The sequence below is a fragment of the Hibiscus syriacus genome, unplaced genomic scaffold (assembly GCF_006381635.1).
Source record: "Hibiscus syriacus cultivar Baekdansim isolate YM2019G1 unplaced genomic scaffold, ASM638163v2 tig00111837_pilon, whole genome shotgun sequence".
Taxonomy (NCBI): Eukaryota; Viridiplantae; Streptophyta; class Magnoliopsida; order Malvales; family Malvaceae; genus Hibiscus; species Hibiscus syriacus.
Window position 1 is genome coordinate 4,927,870 of NW_024063194.1, and position 21,725 is coordinate 4,949,594.

Sequence of the window (21,725 nt, forward strand, 5' to 3'; positions counted from 1 at the left end):
GGTGCAAAATTCTTGATTAATGTGTTGATTTGTGTTATAGAGCATGTTACACCTTTGTTTAGACATGTATGAAGTGGTTGAATAGTGTCCAAGCATGTTCCTAGTCCATGATTAATTTTATGTGGGTGATTAGTTAAAAATATATGCATGTTCATAGCAAATCTACAGTTTTTCAGAAAAAATGTCTATCCATTTGGGGAAATGATCGATCCCAAACTTTCTGTTTTGCAAAGAATCGATCCCTTTTCAAAAGGATTGATCCCCCATGAAAAAGGATGAATCCCTTCACTATTTTACTCGAATGAAAAAGGTGGAATTGCATTCGTTAAAGGTTTGAAGTATTATTAAATTCTAATTTGACCCCTTATTGATTTTATGAGTTCAAGTTAACCCATGAATTGATTTGCTTAATTACTTAAACTATTAAATTGGAATTTGATGATATTTGAGTGATCACTTATTTAACACACTTAATTACATAACGTAACCTTAATTGGGTGATTTGACTTGTTGATTTATTATGTATATGTGAAATGACCAAAATACCCCTAAATGTTTAAATGTAAAGTTTGCATGTTGAATTGAGATTCAATTGCACGTTAGATACACTGAACGTTGTATTTTTTGAATAATAAGAGATTTTAATTTGTTTACTTCCACAAAATATTCGTAATGTGGATCCTGATCTGTCTAACACGATCGCAACCTAATGTACGCCAAGTTATCCGGCTTAGACTCTTAGACCGGGTATGGGGCGTTACATCTTCTTCTTGTTGATGATACTCTAAAGACAGAATTAGAGCCTAGAAAAGTAAAAGAAAAAGGGTATTTACAACCTTTGGTCCAGATTTACTAACTTCATTTATCTCTAAGATAAGTGATGTAAACTATATTTATGTTCCTATAGCGCATGTTTTCCTATAGTCAATAATGTCTAATCAAACGACGGAGTTAGTAGATTTGCCCAGATGGTTTAAATTAAAAAAGAAAATTAGAATAGATGGATTAAGCCATAGATATAAGGCAAAACTAGTAGTCAAAGGATTCACTCTGAAATTTGGTATAAACTTCTTCGATGCATACTCTTAAATCATGAAAATCTCAACAATTTGGGCCTTGTTTTTGATAGCTTCCATTCATAAGTTACACGTACATTAGGCGGATGTAAAGACTGTTTTCTAATAAAGATCTAGACGAGGAGATCTATATGGAGTAACCACCGGGTTTTGAAGCACCTGGTTCAAAAGGAAAATTATGTACGCTTAAAAAGTCACTTTATGGCCTTAAACAATGTCCATAATAGTGGTATAAGAAATTTCACAAAACCATTTTAAGTTATGGTTTTATTATAAATGGAGTATATCCAAACGAGTATTCAAGAATATTTCGGACTATTTGTGTCATCATAAGTTTGTATGTTGGTGACATGTTGTTATTCAGTACTAACATCGAATCCAGTAACAAAACTAAAAATTTCTTATCCACTAAATTTGAGATGAATGAATTAGGAGAGGTTGATATTATCTTAGCAGTTAAGATTACCAAAACTGATCAGGGATTTTCTTCAAATCAAACACCATATATTGAGAAGGTGTTAAAGAAATGTGACAGTTTTGATGTCACCCCTATTATAACTCCTTATGAATCTAGTATACGACTCCTTACAAATAAAGTAAGTATTGTTTCCCAACAAGAGTATGTTAAAAACATCGAAAGCCTTATGTTCTTAATGAACTACACTCAGCCATATATTGCATATGTTGTGAGTAAGTTAAGTAGATATACTCATAATCCTAGTGGTGAACATAAATGCTTAATTAAGTATCTTAAAGGTACTATAGATTGAAAACTTTGTTTTTGTTTGATATGCTTCTGTTTTAGAGATATTATGACGCCAACTAGGTTGTCGATAATAGTGAAGTAAACTTTATGAATGGGTATGTTTTCACCTTAGGTGGCGCAACAATCTCGCGGAAGTCTGCTAAGCAAACTTGTATTGCTCGTTCTACTATAGAGTTAGAGTTCATTGCTCTTGAATTAGATGGGCAAGAAGCTGGGTGGTTTAGAAACCTGTTAGAAAAATACCCTTACAGGGAAAACCGAATCCTCTAGTTTCCTTGTTGTGTGATTCAAAAGTTGTTATATGTGTGGCTCAAAACCAAACTTACATTGGTAAGAAGAGACATATTCACATTAGACATAAATCAATGAGACATTTAATAAGGAATGGAGTACTCTCTTTAGAGTATGTGAAGTCAGAGAGGAACATAGTTGATCTACTTACCAATGGGTTAAATTAGAAATTTGTTCTGTAAAGCCTATTGGTTGAGGAATTCATGGTGGATACCCAACTTGGCTATTTAAGTTCAATGTAGTTAAACAAAACCATGGAAAGACTCATAGTGTACATTTTATTACATATCCCTGTGACGAATAATGTACATGCACAGGATGAGCTTAATTCCTCTTAATAAATTAGTAGTCCATTCTTTAGGGGCTTTGGGTGGTCTTATTGAGAAAGACTTGATGAATTTACTAATGTTTTCCTGAATACATATTTTTAATAAGTTCATAACCCAGTGTTAAGTGGGTAGTCCTAATTGCGAAGGACTAGATGAACTTACTGCTAGAGAGGATGAGTTTTATTAAAACTTCTAATGAATTAAAACCCAATAGTTTGGGTTTTCCTATTGAGAAGAACATACTGAATTCACTCATTAATGAGATTTAATATTTATTTTAAATATTTTTTATCCCAGAGTTTAGGTGGTTCATTTAAAATTAACTTCAAGAAATTCAACTTACCTATTGTGAGGATTAGATGTTGAAAAAGATCTTAATTATTTTATAGCCCAATTTTTTATGGTTTATATTGAGATAAACCTGGTGAAATAACCTACGTAAGTGAGAATGACTAGCCACTTTCTATGAAACACATTAGGTCATTTTTCTAATACAGTTACTATAATCCTGAGTAAAGAGAGCTACAAATATATACATTTGTATATATTATTTGTAGACACATCGAGGACATCAGTGGATGAAGAGGTTAGCTGTGTGTTATGAGTTAACCCTAATCTTAGAAAGTTCAAGATTCGTTCACTTATATAAGAGAAGAATTACTCATTATCACTATGTATTAGTTCTAGATACGTTCAGTAGTGCTTAAGCAACTAATCTGGCTATTGCGCTTTTCAAGTTTTAAACTCAAAACCTTTTATTCTTTCGCATTAGTGGGGGAATGTCAGTAATGCTCATGACAGTTTGGGCATAGTATCCCACATTGGTAGAAAATATCCCTTGTGAAGGGTATTTAAAGAGTCTCCTCTTCTCTCATGTGTTGAATATGAATAAGACATCTCCCTTGCGTAATCGGTCACTATCGTCATCGTTGTCCATTTGGTCGACTCGACTCGTGGTCGTGGTAACAAAACTTTAACGCACTTTCTATTCATTTTGGAGAAAATTCGTAAGAATTTACTCATGTTTTCTAAAAGAAACGAAAGGTTTAAAATTTTTATTTTATAGATCAAATAAATATGTTAAATATGAAAGGTCTATTTATTCTTAATAGTATATTTCTCGCTAATGAAATCATTGTAATTGATAGCTAATTAGAGAGAAGTGGTCTGGCTGTTAATAAGGATGTATCTATACCATTTTACAATCTTATATGTTTGTTTAATAATGACAGTTAAAGGCACTTAATCACAACCTTAATCTCTATTGATTAAATAGTTGTTTCAACAGCTAATTTGACTTTGTAACTGGACAGCTTTGAGGGCTAATTTATTTGGTCATAGTAGAGAAATTATAGCTATTAAATTAGCTATTTTTGAAAAAAAATTAAAATCATATTTTATTCCATATTTTTTAATTTAACGATTTTACCCCATTTGAATACTATAAATAACTAATTCAATGCAGCATTTTAAAGCATCCAAAACGAAATTTGTTTTATACTCTCTAAGCTCTTCGCCCTCTTTACATTTCTCTTAAATCCTTATGTTTTATCTATGGTGCTAAGAGAATAACAATACCACCACAGTCCACTCTGATCTTCAGGTGTACGATTATCAAAAGATATCATGTTAACCTTAGGGACGACTGCCTACTGCAACGATTACACACTTCAAAGGGAAATTGTTTTTAATGCAATGATTTCATGCCCTGGTACCATTTATTCCTTGCTATTTATTTTATTTTTATTATTATCCAATCAGAGCTGACGGTCTGATTTTGCATTATTCATTACCAACAACATTAAAGTTTTAACATACGTAATACCAGAATGTGAATGAAAACCAAAAACTAACAAGCAAAAAATAGGAAAAAAATCTTACCAAATAATTGGAGAAGCGACTTGTTAAGAAGATCCATCTCAAAGAGAGCATTTGTTGATTGATTGGTGATGACAGCTTGATTGAGATTCTAGAGTTGCAATATAGTTACATGATGTTGGACCGCTACTTGATGTTTGCAGTAATTCTTCTATTGTTAATTCAAATGTAATTATTGTTTCAAGCTATAAGAGTAGTATTGATATGATCTCGATTATGTGTACCGAGTCATATACGATGTTGACCGATCGTGATTCTAGTAAGAATTTCGTAGTGCTTTGATTGAAGACTTAAAAATGCACAAACAACGTTATAAGAAGGGAAATATGTATATATAAATATGTGTATGAAAGTAATGGAAATGATAGAATGAAGTTTAAGTGAATTGTAAATGAAAGAAGTGTGGTGTTGATAGTGGTTGAATGGATGTAACGAAAATGGTGAAGGATGTTTGTGGTTGGCATGGAGAATGATAGTAATTCAAAGGATGGATTATGACCCTCTAACAATATATGAGTTAGGAACCAACAATATAATAAAGATGGAATCAAAGTGATAGAGAGTGGAATGTGACCCACTAACTATAGTAGAGCTAGGAACCAACGCTATAACAAGATGAAATGGATGAAGGCTTTAAGACCGACAAGAAACCGATAGAGTTCTAATCCAAGAACTAAAATGAAAGCAATCTTTCAAAGTATTTTCATAAATCAAATTTTGTGTACAAATGATCCCAAATGTGCCTATTTATAGTGTTTCTAAGCAGCATATGAAAATACTCAAAAGATGAAAACATTCTCATCAATTTAGCAATAAAATGCACTTTAATGTTGTGTCTTCTTATCTTCAAAGTTGGAAGAATATTCTAGATCATTTTGGGGATGAATATAGACAATTTGAAGCTAAATTTGGCCTTAATTTCGTCCAAGGGGTGGAAGACTCTTGGGCTGCCTTGCTTTGCTTGCAAATGGAAGGAAAGAAGTTAAATGAAGTCATAGGATGAATGTGGACATCCTACATGTCCAAATCAGCTTGTCTCTTCAAATTCCTTGCTTGTTTTATCACTTAATTTGGTGGTTAAATGAAATAATATTAGCCTTGATTGCTTGTTCCCTTAAAGAATATGATCAGCCTTCAAAAGATGATAAAGGCCTTGAATACTAAATTTTGAATGATGGTTATTTGCATGTCCCCTTGCTTGAACATAAATGGCCTTCAATCGGTGATAACATCAACCTTGAATGCCTTGAATTGGTGAATTAAAATGGCCATCAATTGTTTGTCTCTTGTTAGAAGATGAAAGGACTCTTCCTTGGCTCAAACTCATCAAAATCATCCATGCATAAAATTCTCGTAACAAAATTCCAGCCTGCACTGTCTTTAATAAATCGATCATATTTCAAGCTCCTGATATCGGATTGAGGTGATTCAAAAGGCGTTGGAAAGCTAATAGATAGACAAATAATTTCCGATTGGTTTCTGGACCCAAAAATTTCTGTATAGATTCTTGAATTAGAAGACATTCTGCTGATATTCTTACATCTGTTGAGACTGTTCAGCTTCCCTCTTGCTCCTAAACACAAAGATAAACTTTATTCAATCATAATATGTAAATATGCATGGGATAATTAAGAGTTAGTTTGATTAATGAAATAACATTATTTAATGAACTAACTTTATTCAATGAACTAAATGCATGAATGAAGTAGTTTATTAAATAACTAGATGCATAAATGAACTACTTCCCTAAATGAAATACCATCTTAAATGCAATGCATGCTTTAATGAAAAGAAAACTTATTAAATGCAATGAATGTCATGGAAATTCATGCAATGAATGATATCATATGATAAGCATATCCTAAGAGGTAAATACAAACATATGATAAAATATAGTGCATAAATGAGCAGGTATGGGATGAAGTAAGGTATAACTCCCTTTTAATCAGCCTTGGTGAACTTCAATGATTTAATCGGATCAAGAAGAAATTTAGAGCTAATTGGGATCACATCATTCCCTCCCTATTTAAAGCTATTTGTCCCAAAATCGACGCTTGCTACAAAAAGAAACAATCTCGACTTCTTTTTAGCTGAGAACTTCTTCATTATTTTTTTGCACAAACACCATTATTTGGAATTAAGTTTTTCTTTCTTGTGCACTTCATTTCCATGTTGTTTATCAAAATATGTATATGTTCTTTGCACTCCTTATTTTTGTTCCTTTGAATCATCATGAGGGTGGATGGAGAGTCTTGACCTTTGAACTCCTTCAAGTTGGTAGGTTACACCATCTTCTTTAATCTTTTTTCCCTTCCACATTATGAACCTTGAATAGATTAATAATGTTCGTTTCATCTCCTTGAATCGATCATTACAAGCAATAGAAATTCCATGAATCAATGTTCTACAAAATAAATCTAATTTATAACATGGAACATCATTAATAAAATGAATGAACATAGAAAATTCACGAAAGTTCATGAATGGAATTTGGCCCTTGACATTCTCAAGAATCAAATTCATTGAAACTTCCCTTTTATGAGGTTCTTTGAATGGATGGAGTAAACTTGGAATGTTAACGAACACGTCTCTTAGAATTTCAAGCGATTCAACCTTTGAAACTTCAAGTGTCACTCTTTTTGGAACTTCAATGGACATGTTTCTTGAATCATCATTTTGTAAAGGTATGACACTTGGAATATCCTGTAAATCAAGAGGATGAGTAGGAAGAAAAGATTGGTTAGTAGAAAACAAATTTTCCAACTGTTCACTTTATTTTCTCTCACTTTCATACTTCTTTTGAACTATCTCTTCAATACCACACTCTTGTTTTTCAATGTGATCATTTTCACTCTCAATTCTCTTTTCAATGCTCTCAATGTATTTTTCAACTCTCATTTATTCTTCTTTTTTGCAAACACTTTCTTTTTTGTACTTGTTCATGAAATTGTGTTTCTTTGACAAAATTATCAAAACACACTTGAAGATGAGCTAGACTTTCTGGATTGAAAGATGCAAAATTCCTTGGCTCACTTCGCGTTGAACTTTTGACAATGCTTCTTGTTAGAAAATTGGGACCCTCCTTGTAAGATCTTTTGCTCCAATTGGATGTAAAATTAGAAATGGGTCAAGTGCGTCTCTCCTCTTTACTTGCCTTTTGATCTTTGGTGGAGGTGTTTGTGAACAATAGCCTTTTTCGATTATACGATCCAACTTCTTTGAGATTGGGTTGAGATACTTTTTGAGCAAACTCCTCATTTCTTGATTGAAATCTTGAAATTGAGAATTTGATGAAAACTCTCATACGTTGTCTATTGTATAATTATTTGGTCTTATATATTTTGAGACATAATGAAAAGAAAAGATTAATAAGGATGGAAATAAACCTTACCAACACAAAAAAAAACTCACCAATATTCTCCAAAGAAAAATAACTCCCACTCGTGTTTTCACTCAGGATGGCTTTTACCCTTAATGTGCTCTCGTGCCTTTTTCCTCTCTTGCTTTTCTTTTCAAGTTCTTTGAGAACTCCCTCAAGCTTTCAAATGTTCTTGTGGCCTTTTGGCTGAAACAAGTGTGGCTAGGTAGCAAGGATAGTGAAAAGAAATTACCTTCAGGGAAAAGAGATGGTAAATAAAGGTAACAAAATTGAATAATGAAATATAAAGATGAAGTAATATTTTTTTCTTTAAAGATGAAAATAATTACTCCCTCCCTCTTTAAACATTTTTTTCTTTCTTTTGTTGTTTTTTTTATTTTTATTTTATTATTTTACTAACCCGGGAGAGAGAAAATGAAATGATACGCTTACTGAATCAGCTAGTTCTGATACCAAATGATATGATCTCTGTTATGAATTCCGAGTCATATACGATGTTGCCCGATCGTGATTCTAGTAAGAATTTCGCAGTGCTTTGATTGAAGACTGAAAATGCACAAACAACGTTATAAGAAGGGAAATATGTATATATAAATATGTGTATGAAAGTAATGCAAAAGATTGAATGAAGTTGAAGTGGATTGTAAATGAAAGAAGTGTGGTGTTGATAGTGGTTGAATGGATGTAACGAAAATGGTGAAGGATGTTTGTGGTTGGCATGGAGAATGATAGTAATTCAAAGGATGGATTGTGACCCTCTAACTATATATGAGTTAGGAACCAACAATATAATAAAGATGGAATCGAAGTGATAGAGGGTGGAACGTGACCCACTAACTATAGTAGAGCTAGGAACCAACGCTATAACAAGATGAAATGGATGAAGGCTTTAAGACCGACAAGAAACCGATAGAGTTCTAATCCAAGAACTAAAATGAAAGCAATCTTTCAAAGTATTTTCATAAATCAAATTGTGTGTACAAATGATCCCAAATGTGCCTATTTATAGTGTTTCTAAGCAGCATATGAAAAGATTCAAAAGATGAAAACATTCTCATCAATTTAGCAATAAAATGCACTTCAATGCTTTGTCTTCTTATCTTCAAAGTTGGATGAATATTCTAGATCATTTTGGGAATGAATATAGACAATTTGAAGCTGAATTTGGCCTTAATCTCGTCCAAGGGGTGGAAGACTCTTGGGCTGCCTTGCTTTGCTTGCAAATGGAAGGAAAGAGGTTAAATAAAGTTATAGGATGAATGTGGACATCCTATATGTCCAAATCAGCTTGTCTCTTCAAATTCCTTGCTTGTTTTATCACTTAGTTTGGTGGTTAAATGAAATAATATCAGCCTTGATTGCTTGTTCCCTTAAAGAATATGATCAGCCTTCAAAAGATGATAAAGGCCTTGAATACTAAATTTTGAATGATGGTTATTTGCATGTCCCCTTGCTTGAACATAAATGGCCTTCAATGGGTGATAACGTCAACCTTGAATGCCTTGAATTGGTGAATTAATATCGCCATCAATTGTTTGTCTCTTGTTAGAAGATGAAAGGACTCTTCTTTGGCTCAAACTCATCAAAATCATCCATGCATAAAATTCTCGTAACAAAATTCCTGTCTGCACTGTCTTCAATAAATCAATCATATGTCAAGCTCCCGATATCGGATTGAGGTGATTCAAAAGGCTTTGGAAAGCTAAGAGATAGAAGAATAATGTCCAATTGGTTTCTGGACCCAAAATTGTCTGTATATATTCCAGAATTAGAGGACATTTTGACTGATATTCTTACATCTGTTGAGACTGTTCAGCTTCCCTCTTGCACCTAAACACAAAGACAAACATTATTCAATCATAACATGTAAATATGCATAGGATAATTAAGAGTTAGTTTGATTAATGAAATAACATTATTCAATGAACTAAATGCATGAATGAAGTAGTTTATTAAATAACTAGATGCATAAATGAATTGATTTCCTAAATGGAATACCAGCTTAAATGCAATGCAGGCTTTAATGAAAAGCAAACTTATTAAATGCAATGAATGTCATGCAAATTCATGCAATGGATGATATCATATGATAAGCATATCCTATTAGGTAAATAAAAATATATGATAAAATATAGTGCATAAATGAGAAGGTATAGGATGAAGTAAGGTAGAACTCCCTTTGAATCAACCTTGGTGAACTTCAATTATTTAGTCAGATCAAGACGGAATTTAGGGCTAATTGGGATCACATCAAGTATACGGGTATTTCAGGTTAGTTGGGTTCCAAAATCGGACAATTTTATAAAATTGAATACTGATGGAGCAATTTAGTTTCAAGAAACCTGCCTGCTGCTTGAGGTGTCATAAGTGTTGTCGTTGGTTATGGGAAAAAGGGGCAAAATCAAAATTATTTGGTTGGGGCGTTGATATAGTTCATGTGGCTTCTGAGTTAATTTCATGAAGATCTGAACCTAAAGACTAAAAAGGGAGAGAAGAAGTTTTTTATTCAACATTTGTATCAACACAAATAGTGTTCGGAGAAACATGATAGAGGAAAGCTATGTTGCACTGAAACGGATACGGGGACAGGAACGGAGACAAGAAATGACAAATTTTAAAATTATAGGGTACATGGACGGTAAGGGTACGACATATGAAATAATTTTAAAATTATAAATAGATGTAAAAAATTATAAATAAAGTCAAATGTCAACACTCAAACCACAATATTAAGTTTAGAACAATAAAATCCACAAACAAATCACAATATTAAAATGTCAAATCTCAATATTCAAACCACAATATTAACTCTAGAATAATAAAATCCATAAAATCAAACCAATAAAACCATATTATATTAAATTGTCAAATCTTAAGACTGAAACCATAATATTAAGTATAGAAAAATATTAAACAACACAAATCAAACATTGTTAACATCTTCCTAGATTAACCCGCTCTCTAAATCTGCCTTATCAAGTGAGAGTTCGGCAAACTCTAAATATCCAACATCTCCCAATGAATCAAAAGCATCTCCACCAACATCCCACATCTTGGTTTTCTCATCCTCATATTGACTAGAACTCTTTGATAAAAGACGAAGATTGTAGTGGATGTAACCTAAATCTTCGGCACGAATCGGATTAACTTATTCCACTGTATGTTTAGGGTGAACTCGTGTTAACAGTGAAATCCAAATTTTTTTCATATCATTTACTCATTTTATTAACAGTGTCCATTCTGAAATTATATTTACAACCATCCATGCAAAAAATTGCGATATTAACATATATATATATATATATATGTATGTGTGTGTGTATATATATATATATATATCATACTAAAAAATATATTTTTGGTTCAGTCACTACCTGGGTTTTGTGAGAGTGGATTGTCCATGACAAGCTCAGGGGAATTACTTCCTCCATTATTGGGAACATGTAGATCCAGTAGCAGCCGCCTCCTCAATCCAGCATATCTAGATTTCAATAGAAAAAAAGAACATAGATTTGAATCCATAATAGTAAGTTTTTAGTTCATAAAGAGGTGAAGAAAGAAGAAAAACAATCAATTGCAAGTTAATGAAAATTTTTCAGAAATTGACATTAAAAACAGAAGTTTATTATTACCTTCAGCTAGAATCAGCAGTTTCCCTGCGAAGATCATCAAGTGAAGGAGAAGGAGGTTAAATACCCATATTAAGACGCCATCGGACGCTTTTCTGAGAACCAAGGGTACGATTCTCCGCCGAGACAACAGAGGTCAACGACGGCAAAATGGCATCCCGGGGACGCATGTGCTAGTCACATGTTGTCCCCAAAACGTCCCCTGCGAGAATCGAAACGTCCCCCGTAGCGTTCGACCATACCCTGCCATCGTGGCACATCCCGGATACGTACCCCAGTCGTCCTCGTACCGTCCCCGTGCTAGGGACCTTTCAGGTAATTGAAACGGCCTTCCTCTGCCGTCCCCGAGCTAGGGACATTTCGGGTACTTGAAACGGCCTTCCTCTGTCGTCCCCGTGCAACATAGGTGTAAAGCAGTAATGATATCCATGCTAGATCTATAGATTTTGGGGTGACTTTTTGGCTAAATGGACATCGAATTTGCGTATAGAATGATGAGATGCATTCGATGAGAAATTTTGGGAGTCATTGGCGTCCAACAACGATGACCAATGGTGGCCAGAATGACGACCGACTTGATTGTTAGAATCTAGGTTTGTCGAGGTTGACAAAAGGAAATGGAAGAATGAAAAAAAGATGAAAAATGAGAAAATAAAGAAAAATATAATAAATATATATATATACTTTTAGACCAAAACTACATTGTTTTGATCAAAGATACAAAACTATGTCATTTTTGGTGTTAATTATCGACATAACACCGTTAATTATTTTACGACGGATCAACCAAAATAAGAACAATTCAAAAGTTAAATGATTAAATTAAAAACTTTTAAACTTCAATGATTAAAATAAGAATGAGAAGATAATTGAGTAGTTAATGATGTAATTTACCCTAACTATATTCAATATCTTTCTACTAATTTCAAATTACGAATCATCATACTCTGCATATTTTATTAGAGTAGTTTATTTTTATTTTAAATTCATTTATTTAACCGTTGAATCATTCCATTTATTAAGAATCAATAAATTATGATATTAAAAAAAACCAAAATTTTGTGATTTCTAATAAAGATAAAGAACTTCCCTGAATTCTATAACAGGCGGAACATAGAGAAAAGGCAACGAAAATTGCAAAATTCTTAGTGTTGAAAATGTATGGAATTATGATCCTTTTGCATGCATCTAAAGGATAATTTACAAAACTTCCAAAATGAAACTAAACCATGCTAGGCCTTTGTGGAAGTAGAAGATTGTAGAACTTATCCTGCAAAAAGAAGTTCCTTTCCCTTGCTATCCACAGATTTTTTCCATCCACACCGTCCACCATTTACGATCTTCTTAACGTCATTGCTTCCAGTATAGTGTGGATCTAATATTAGAAATGCACACTCTCCAATTGCTTCATTGTAATCAACTCCTAGAAGGGTGTATGCAAGAACACCACCACCTACATCCAACAACAATCATGCTCTCTTACCAAAGACAACAATTCCTATTTTTATTTTTCGAAAAATCTTATTCACTAATTACAGATCATAATCGGTGTTCCTTGAGTTTCGAAATGTAATGCCAGTTCTCGACATCTTTAGGAAACTCAGATCCTGACCTAATGTTTATGACTTTGCAGCTAACCTGTTAAACAAGCATCTTGTCAAATCATATGAACCAAAGTAGTCCCAAAAAGCATAATTAACATGATTCAACTATTCTGAAACACCAACAGTATACTTACACCCAGAAGTTTATCCAACACAAAGCTCAATTCAATTCCACCAATCCATTGACGAGCCAATGAAAGCGGGAACCTTGTCACCAATATCTACAGAGACTGTTGTATTTCCCTAATAAAAATGTGCTATGTTTATTCATAAAATTACATCTCCCGCATTCTAAAGGTATGCAACGATTCCTATAACTTGTCTATAACCGGTCCACACGAAATATAACCATGGCTTCTACTCAGATGCTAATGAGCAAAAAGTCAAAATATGTGAATTGGGACTACCAAAAAGAAAATGGAAATAAAGCTTTAGAATAGAAACCTTAGCTTGCTACCCGCTTCCTACCTGTGTGAAGGAACATCTACGGATGAATAATGTTGTAGTCTGAACCATGAAATGATAGTCTGAAGTGAGCGGTAAGCGCAACCCCATCCCTATGAAGTCATCCATATAAGTCAGTTGAGAACCATGGAACAAATGTGAACCACCATCAAAATCAAAACAAATTTTAATTTAGAACTAAGAATGAACATCATTGATGATGAAATGATTCTTCAAACCAGGAAAACTTATTCACAGCTTGTTGACAACCCTAGAAAATCTAGAAACCATTGAAGAAACATAACTTCTGCTTGCACGACCATGTATGAATTTTCTACATAAGAATTATACTTCTTAGTATGCATATCGTACAATGTTGACTGAATATTCTTACAGCATGGATCCCTAACAGATAACTCAGATGCATGGTAACTCTGTAAGTATATCAACTTGTTGAAGCCATAAAGAGAATTATAAATAGATTCTAAAACAAAGAAGATAGTCTCATACTGAATCATCAAAGCCATCTTGAAGATAATGATAGTATTCATAAGAACCTTGAACTAGAGAGACAACGCCTCCTGATACTGTACGAAAAAAGGAAAAAAGAAATCATCTTTTCTCCAAAATAAAAAAGCTAACCATGATAAAAAGAGGTAAAATGTTTTTTTAAAGAAAAAGACAGATTATAGCCACTAACCCCCACTCCTTGGAATCCCAATATGAACGTCTTTAAGCAAAGAAGAGCCCGTGTTACCCAAAATATTAACTGACAACACTAACACCAGAGGAAACGTAAAGAAAGAAGAAAGGTGGAATAAAAGATGTCCTATATCCATTACGTACTCTATTTCAACAATTACCTTTTATTGTTGAACACCTACTTGAGTTGTCTTTTATTGACAAATCCAGCGAATTGGCAATTCTTAGGAGAGGACGATCAAACGGCAACCCCAGTCTCAGATGTAGGGATCTTCTGGCATCAACTGCCAAACATAAATTACAACTATCAAAAGCAAGATATAAAATAGTAGCGTTGTTTCTCATGAAAAACTTTCTGCAAAATAGTTTACTTTTATATAAGAAAAAAGAAAAAATATTTGATTATACAACAATATTTGTTCCTGTGCAAGGTTGAGAAGGTCAGGGCCAACATCCCATATTTGCAAGAGATTGTAACAACGTACAGTCTTACCTCTCAAGAGATATTGGTTTTATTAAGCGTTATATACACATATAAAGATCCCAAATAATTCAAAATGTACGAGAAATGAAGTAGCTTTATTTGCAGATATGATACTAGATGAGAAAAGGTAATAGTTGTGCTATTTGACAGTACTGAATCTTACATCCTCTGAATAATTATTTCCCAGTGGTAAAGAATTTCTGCTATCTCACATGCAATACACGGATACTTCAATAGAAACGAAAGTTAATATTTATCAAGTACCTTGCTTCATTTCAGTCTCCCCATAATTCAGTTCATAGATAACAGTTATTGGATGTGCTATCCCAGGCGGATTAAAATGATATGGATGTAGCTGCAAAATGCAATTAGTTTCAAGTTATTTGTAGAACAAGGTCAAGTTAAAGAATAAAGATCTCTTTGATAAAAATCTGAAGAACTAAAAAATAAACATTGCAGTAACCCTAATCAATAATTAAAATATAAATTGAATACTCAATCAAAGAGCCTTGCCAACATGAAACTATGTCCTAGCTTTCCCTAAGTTTTATCAAGTACCAGAGCTAAATAGGAAATTTTGCATGTCTTCAGTACAAGATAATGACTTAATATATGATTCTGAGAATGAATACCAAGCTAATATACGAGTTAGCCCGTTGATTGAGGACCTCTTCGATTGTACCGGATCTAGAACGAAGTAAGCAATTCCTCTGCAGCAAACTTACTTGAAAACAAGGGTGATAATGGGGTTGTAGGGTTAATGTTATGGACGAAAATGGCTTAAGAAATGATGAATAAAAAGGATAGGTAAAGAAGGAATTCAAGGTGATGGAAATTTAAGATAACAACAAAGAACAAGGAAGAACCTATACTAACAAGTATAATCCCGAACCTTATATGTTCAATGTTCAAGGACTTGGACCCGTTAGATAGCAATCTAAGAACCTGAAGTATCTAAGGTTTAACACAACAAGATCATACTTGAAATGTCAAGAAAATAGTTCTAAGAAGAACCAAATTGAGAGAAAACCTCACAATAGTTTTAATTCATGAAAATTCTGATTACAAAATGAAATATGAAAACCTATTAATAAAACTTGAAAAGATATGATCCTGCCAGCCCCTTGTGTCTCCTAAAAGACATAACTTAATATATAATTAACATGAAATGCTGGTTTGGTGGTATATGCACTATCTTGGACGTGTATAAGCTTGCTTGAATGGATAATTAGTTTGCAAAACTGATGTAAGGCACTTGTACCTTATCAATTGATTGTGGCTCTAGGAAGGAAGCAAAACAACCTGCATAAGTGAATGGCTCAATACAGATGGTTAAGCGTGGTAAACGTATGAGTGAATAGGTATGTTGTTTAATAAATGAGAGATGAAAGTGGAAGATGATTGATATGGCTATGGGTTTGGTTAACGAAATAATAGGATGGTTTTGAGGATATTATCTTAAAGAAGACTCAAAGAAGAACCAATGCTATAGAGAGAAAAGACCCAGACTTTATATTACTTCTTTAAGGGGTGGTATAAAGGACTTTGACCCACTAGTTATAAGAACTAGAAACCAGAAGTATCAAGGGGAAAGGGGTTGACGCCACAAGTATTAAAAATATTTGATAAGTCGATAAAAGTCACCGGGACTTAAGAAAGAAAATGATCTCACTTATATTAATAAAAAAGGTCTAGTTACAAATGAATTATGCTTTCCGATCTATAGGAAATGGATAGGCATGGCCGAATGATTACAAGGGTTTTCAGCCAGGCCTTGTGCCTTTGTAAAATGAAATAATTTAATGCTAAATAGAGATTAAGGTTCGGTTTAAATGGAGGGTAATAACCCTTGCCCGAATAGCTCTTGTGTCCCTTCAAGTTGGCACCAATTTGGATGGGAAATGATGCTTGGCCAAATAGTGAGAGGGCTCTTTATATTGGCACCTAAATGATACCACATGCAAGGAACACAGGGTTGGTCATATTGCATGCACATGGGAGTTCTAGGGAGACTTGTGGTGCATCCTTGTGCATGAGATGATGGCTGGTCATGTGCTCCATCTTGGTTGTGCATGTGTCTCCTTTAAGCTAGCTTGAGTGTGGAGCTAGCTAGCAAGCATGGGGGCTATTTGTGAACAAGCTACCTAGCCAAGTCCTTGTAAGCTCCATAACAGCATGTTCAGTTACATTCATCTACCATTGATATCACTTTTGGCAACTCAGCTCAAAATAGTCCAACTAGTTGATTTTAGCTAGCCTTGAGCTCCTCCAGCTGAATTGAGCTTTCCTTGGTGTTCCATGAGCTTCCATGTACTTTGTGAGCTTTTTGTGAGCTGCATATGATGTCCAAATAATCTTCCAAACTACCCCAACATGTCTCATACTCCAGTGTACCTACATGTGTAAGGAAACAAGGTAAGTCCATGATATTGAGCTGATATGAGCTAAATACCTTGCTGCCATGTATGATTATGGTAATGTGAGCTATGAGTGAAGGTTATGAGCTAATTATATCATCTCATAATATGTGTGAGCTAATGCATAAAGCCTAAGAGCTAATATGAATGCATATGAACTAATGAAAAGAATTATAAATATGCTGCCTTGATGTATATATGATAATTGTGCTTAATATGATTATAAGATTATTCTAACATGCTTAACATATTAAAATAACAATGTGTATAATGTGTTCATACTAAGTTATTTTTTAATTGCATAACTATTATTCTTATCATGAAATATATTATAATAGCATATAGTATAAAGCTAGTATAAAGTAAATTCAATATAAAGGTGTTCAAGAGTACTCCCTCTCTAGATGAAAACGTGCTTGCATCATCCCCCTTCTTTAGGGCGATTTGTCCTCAAATCGAGTTCATTCTGTCGTTGTATAGCTTAATGGCTTTTTACTAATAGAAGCATCCTTTAAACGTTTGTGTTCTTCCAGTAGGTACCATTTCGTAAGATTTCCCTTTAGGCCTTTCTTTGGAATATGATTTACCAACATGTACCTTTTGGGAGTGATCTTCTTTTAAGGATATCCCTTTTGGAAGTGACCTTTCACATGGTTGGTCCTGAAAAGTGAGGATATAATAGGTTTCAAGTGAAGGGTTACTTACCTTTTGAAGTTTAAGACCCTTGGTGATGAGTTGTGACTTTTAATTCCAACTATCACCATTTATCGTAGGAGACCCTTTATTTTTCAGAAATGAACCATCATATTGCTTCATGAAGAAGTTGGATTTCATGTTTTGTCCTTCTTCACTCTTCATTGATGGTTTGTCTTTGCGCCATGCTTTTATACTCTTTTGCATATGCAATTGATCTTGTTGTACTTCTTTAGGCATCAAAGACATCAAGGTTACCTTGAGTCCATCATGCTAAAAAGTGTATTGATTGTGATAACAATCATGAATGGCTCTTTTGAAATACTGCCATGATCTTCCGAGTAAGATATGGCTAGCATGCATAGGGACAATGTCACAAAGCACCTTGTCCTTGTACCTACCAACTGAAAAAGGAATTAGAACCTGTTTGGTAACATTTAACTCACCTCTTTCATTGAGCCATTGGAGTGTATATGGAGTGGGATGCTTTGAGGTTGCCAAACAAGTTTTTCAACCATAAGAGTGCTAGCTACATTTGTGCAACTCCCTCCATCGATAATCATTGTGCAAACATTGTCCTTGACATGGCACCTTGTATGGAAAATATTGTTTCTTTGAAGATCCTCTTGAGATGTTTGTGATTGTAGGCACCTTTTCGAAACAAGCATCTCGCCATGGTCTGCATTTTCTTCAGTTTCTCCGTCTTGTATTGTTTCAGGTTCCTCATCAAAAATAGGCTTGTCAGAATCTGAGACAATATCTCCATTGTCAAGTACTATCATGGCATTTCGATTAGGACATTGACTAATAACATGTCATTTTCCAAAACACTTGAAACATTTGATTTCTCTGGACCTCTCGAAAGTACTACTTTGCTTCTCTTTACCCTTGCTAGATTCTCCCACTTGTTTAGTCTTGGTAACTTCTATAGGATCCTTTACTTGGGTTGGAATTGGCTTCCGGAAGGTAATAGGCTCTTGCTTCCATTTGGTCGCCGAATTTGGAGTGCTTCGATTGTAGGTTTTCCTTTTAAGTTATCGTTTAATTTGCATGGCCACATGTACCATCTCTTCAATCTCTACATAATATTGAAGTTCAACAAGGTTAGCAATATCAGGATTTAGGCCAGATAAAAACCTTGCTATGGTTGTTTCTCTGTCTTCATCAATATTGGCTTGAATCATGTCTATCTACATTTCCTTGAAATAATCTTCAACGCTCTTGCTTTACTGTTTAAGATTTTGTTACTTATGATAAAGATCTCGGTGATAGTTAGTAGGCATGAACCTTTTTCTCATAATGGCTTTCATTTCATCCCACGTAGTGATGGGGCGTTCACCATTTCCTCTTCTTGAACTCACCAATTGATCCCACCAAACTAGGGCATAGTCCATAAATTCCATAACATCAAGCCTGACCTTATTTTTCTCTGTATAATTTTGACATTCAAAAATGTGTTCGATCTTGATTACCCAGTCAAGATAGGATTCATGATCAGTTCATCCTTGAAATGGAAGAATGGTCACCTTAATGTTGCTGAAGTTGTCATTTTGATTTCGATGAACATCTCTTCTTGATACTGATGTTACTTTAGCCTCCTCTTCCTCGAATTCTTCTTCCATTATAGGGCGATTTACTCTCCGATTTCCTAAAGGATGCTTCAAATTGATCCATACGATCATGCAAAGGTTCCAACTCTAATTTCAATAATCTTGCCATTTCATGCATGATTGCTTGAGTTTGTAAATTAGGGGCTTCTCTTTCAGGGGTTCGTCCTGGACTTCAAGACATGGTTAGTGAAATAAGAAAAGAATAAGATGTGTAAAAGACCTTACCAGAATATACTCTCACAAAGCCTCATAGTCACTCTAAGGAAACTTGAATGTCACTCAATCCGCTCGTGTTTGCACACTAGAACTTTAATGGCTTTTACTTGTCCTCTTCTGTTCTCACACACACTCTAGCCTTTTTCCTCTCAATTCTCTTATCCCAAGTTCTAGAGGACTTTACTCAAAACCGTATTAAGTAAATTTTTACTTGTTTGGTATCGGCTGCAAAAGGGTTAGTAGGAATGGAAAACAAAATATAATTGAAAAAGGTGGCTTAGAAAATAGAAAGAAGAGAACAAAAAGGGTTACTTACACAAGTCACTTCATAACCTTCTATCACCACAATCAATTTAAAAGGCTTACTTGAATGGCTTGGTGATGAGAATTATTGATGAGTGCTTCAACTTTTCTTTTCTTTTTCATTTCTTTTCTTTTTCTTCCTTTTTGAGTGCTTTCAATTTCTTCTTTTGAGTGCTTTGATTTTCTTTGCTGGATTTTTTCTTGATTTCTTTCACTTTGCACTTTACTTGCACTTCTTTTTGTATTTCTGTTTTGTTGTTGTTGCATGTTGATTTCTTCCACCAAAGCTCTGATTACCGCTTGATGTAAGACACTTGTACCTTATCAATTGATTGTGGATCTAGGAAGGAATCAAAAACAACCAGCATAATTGAATGGGTCAATACAGATGATTAAGGGTGGTAAATGTATGGGTGAATAGGTAGGTTATTTAATAAATGATAGATAGAAGCGAAAGATGATTGATATTACTATGGGTTTGGTTAATGAAACAATGGGATGGTTGTGAGGATAGTATCTTAAAGAAGACTTAAATAAGAACTAATGCTATAGAGAACAAAGACCTAGACTTTATATTGCTTCTTTAAGGGGTGGTATAAAGGACTTTGACCCACTAGTTATAAGAACTAGGAACCAAAAGTATCAAGGGGAAAGGGGTTGACACCGCAAGTATTAAAAATACTTGATAAGTCGATAAAAGTCACCAAGACTTAAGAAAGAGAATGATCTCACTTATATTAATCAAAAAGGTCTAGTTACAAATGAATTATGCTTTCCTATTTATAGGAAATTGATGGGCATGGCCGAATGATTTCAAGGGTTTTCAGCCATGCCTTGTGCCTTTGTAAAATGACATAATTTAATGCTAAATATTGATGATGGTTTGGTTTAAATGGAGGGTAATAACCTTTGGCCGAATAGCTCTTGTGTCCCTTCAAGTTGGCGCCAATTTGGATGGGAAATGATGCTTAGACGAATAGTGAGAGGGCTCTTCATCTTAGCGCCTAAATGATACCACATACAAGGCTCATGGGGGCTGGTAATATGGCATGCACATGGGAATTCTAGGGAGCCTTGTGGTGCAGCCTTGTGAATGAGATGATGGCTGGTCATGTGCTCCATCTTGGGTGTGCATGTGTCTCCTTCAAGCTAGCTTGAGTGTGGAGCTAGCTAGCAAGCATGGGGGCTGTTTGTGAACAAGCTTCCTAGCCGAGTCCTTGTAAGCTCCATAACAGCATGTTTAGCTATCACTTTTGGAAACTCAGCTCCAAATAGTCCAACTAGCTGAGTTTAGCTAGCCTTGAGCTCCTCCTGATGAATTGATCTTTCCTTAGTGTTCCACGAGCTGCCATGTACTTTGTAAGATGCATATGATGTCCAAATAATCTTCCAAGCTACCCCAACGTGTTTCATACTCCAATGTACCTACAGGTGCAAGGAAATAAGGTAGGTCCATGATATTGAGCTGATATGAGCTAAATACCTTGCTTCCATGTATGATTATGGTAATGTGAGCTATGATTGAATGTTATGAGCTAATTATATCATCTCATAATATGTGTGAGCGAATGCATAAAGCCTAAGAGCTAATATGAATGCATATGAACTTATGAAATGAATTATAAGTATGTTGCCTTGATGTATATGTGATAATCATGCGTAATATGATTATAAGTTTATTCTAACATGCTTAACATATTAAAATAACAATGTGCATAATGTGTTCATACTAAGTTATTTTTTAATTACATAACTAGTATTCTTATCATGAAATGTATTATAATAGCATATAGTATAAAGCTAGTATAAAGTAAATTGAATATAAAGATGTTCAAGAATACTCTCTTTGTAGATGAAAACGTTCTTGCATAAAAACAAGGGCTGGTGGTGATTAGCAAGCCTTG

The 21,725-nt window shown here is 34.2% G+C and overlaps 1 pseudogene; it reads right to left on the reverse strand.

Moving 5' to 3' along the window:
- Nucleotides 1-12,570: 12,570 nt before the first annotated feature.
- LOC120171938 overlaps nt 12,571-21,725 on the reverse strand; it is a 33,182-nt pseudogene continuing 24,027 nt past the window's right edge.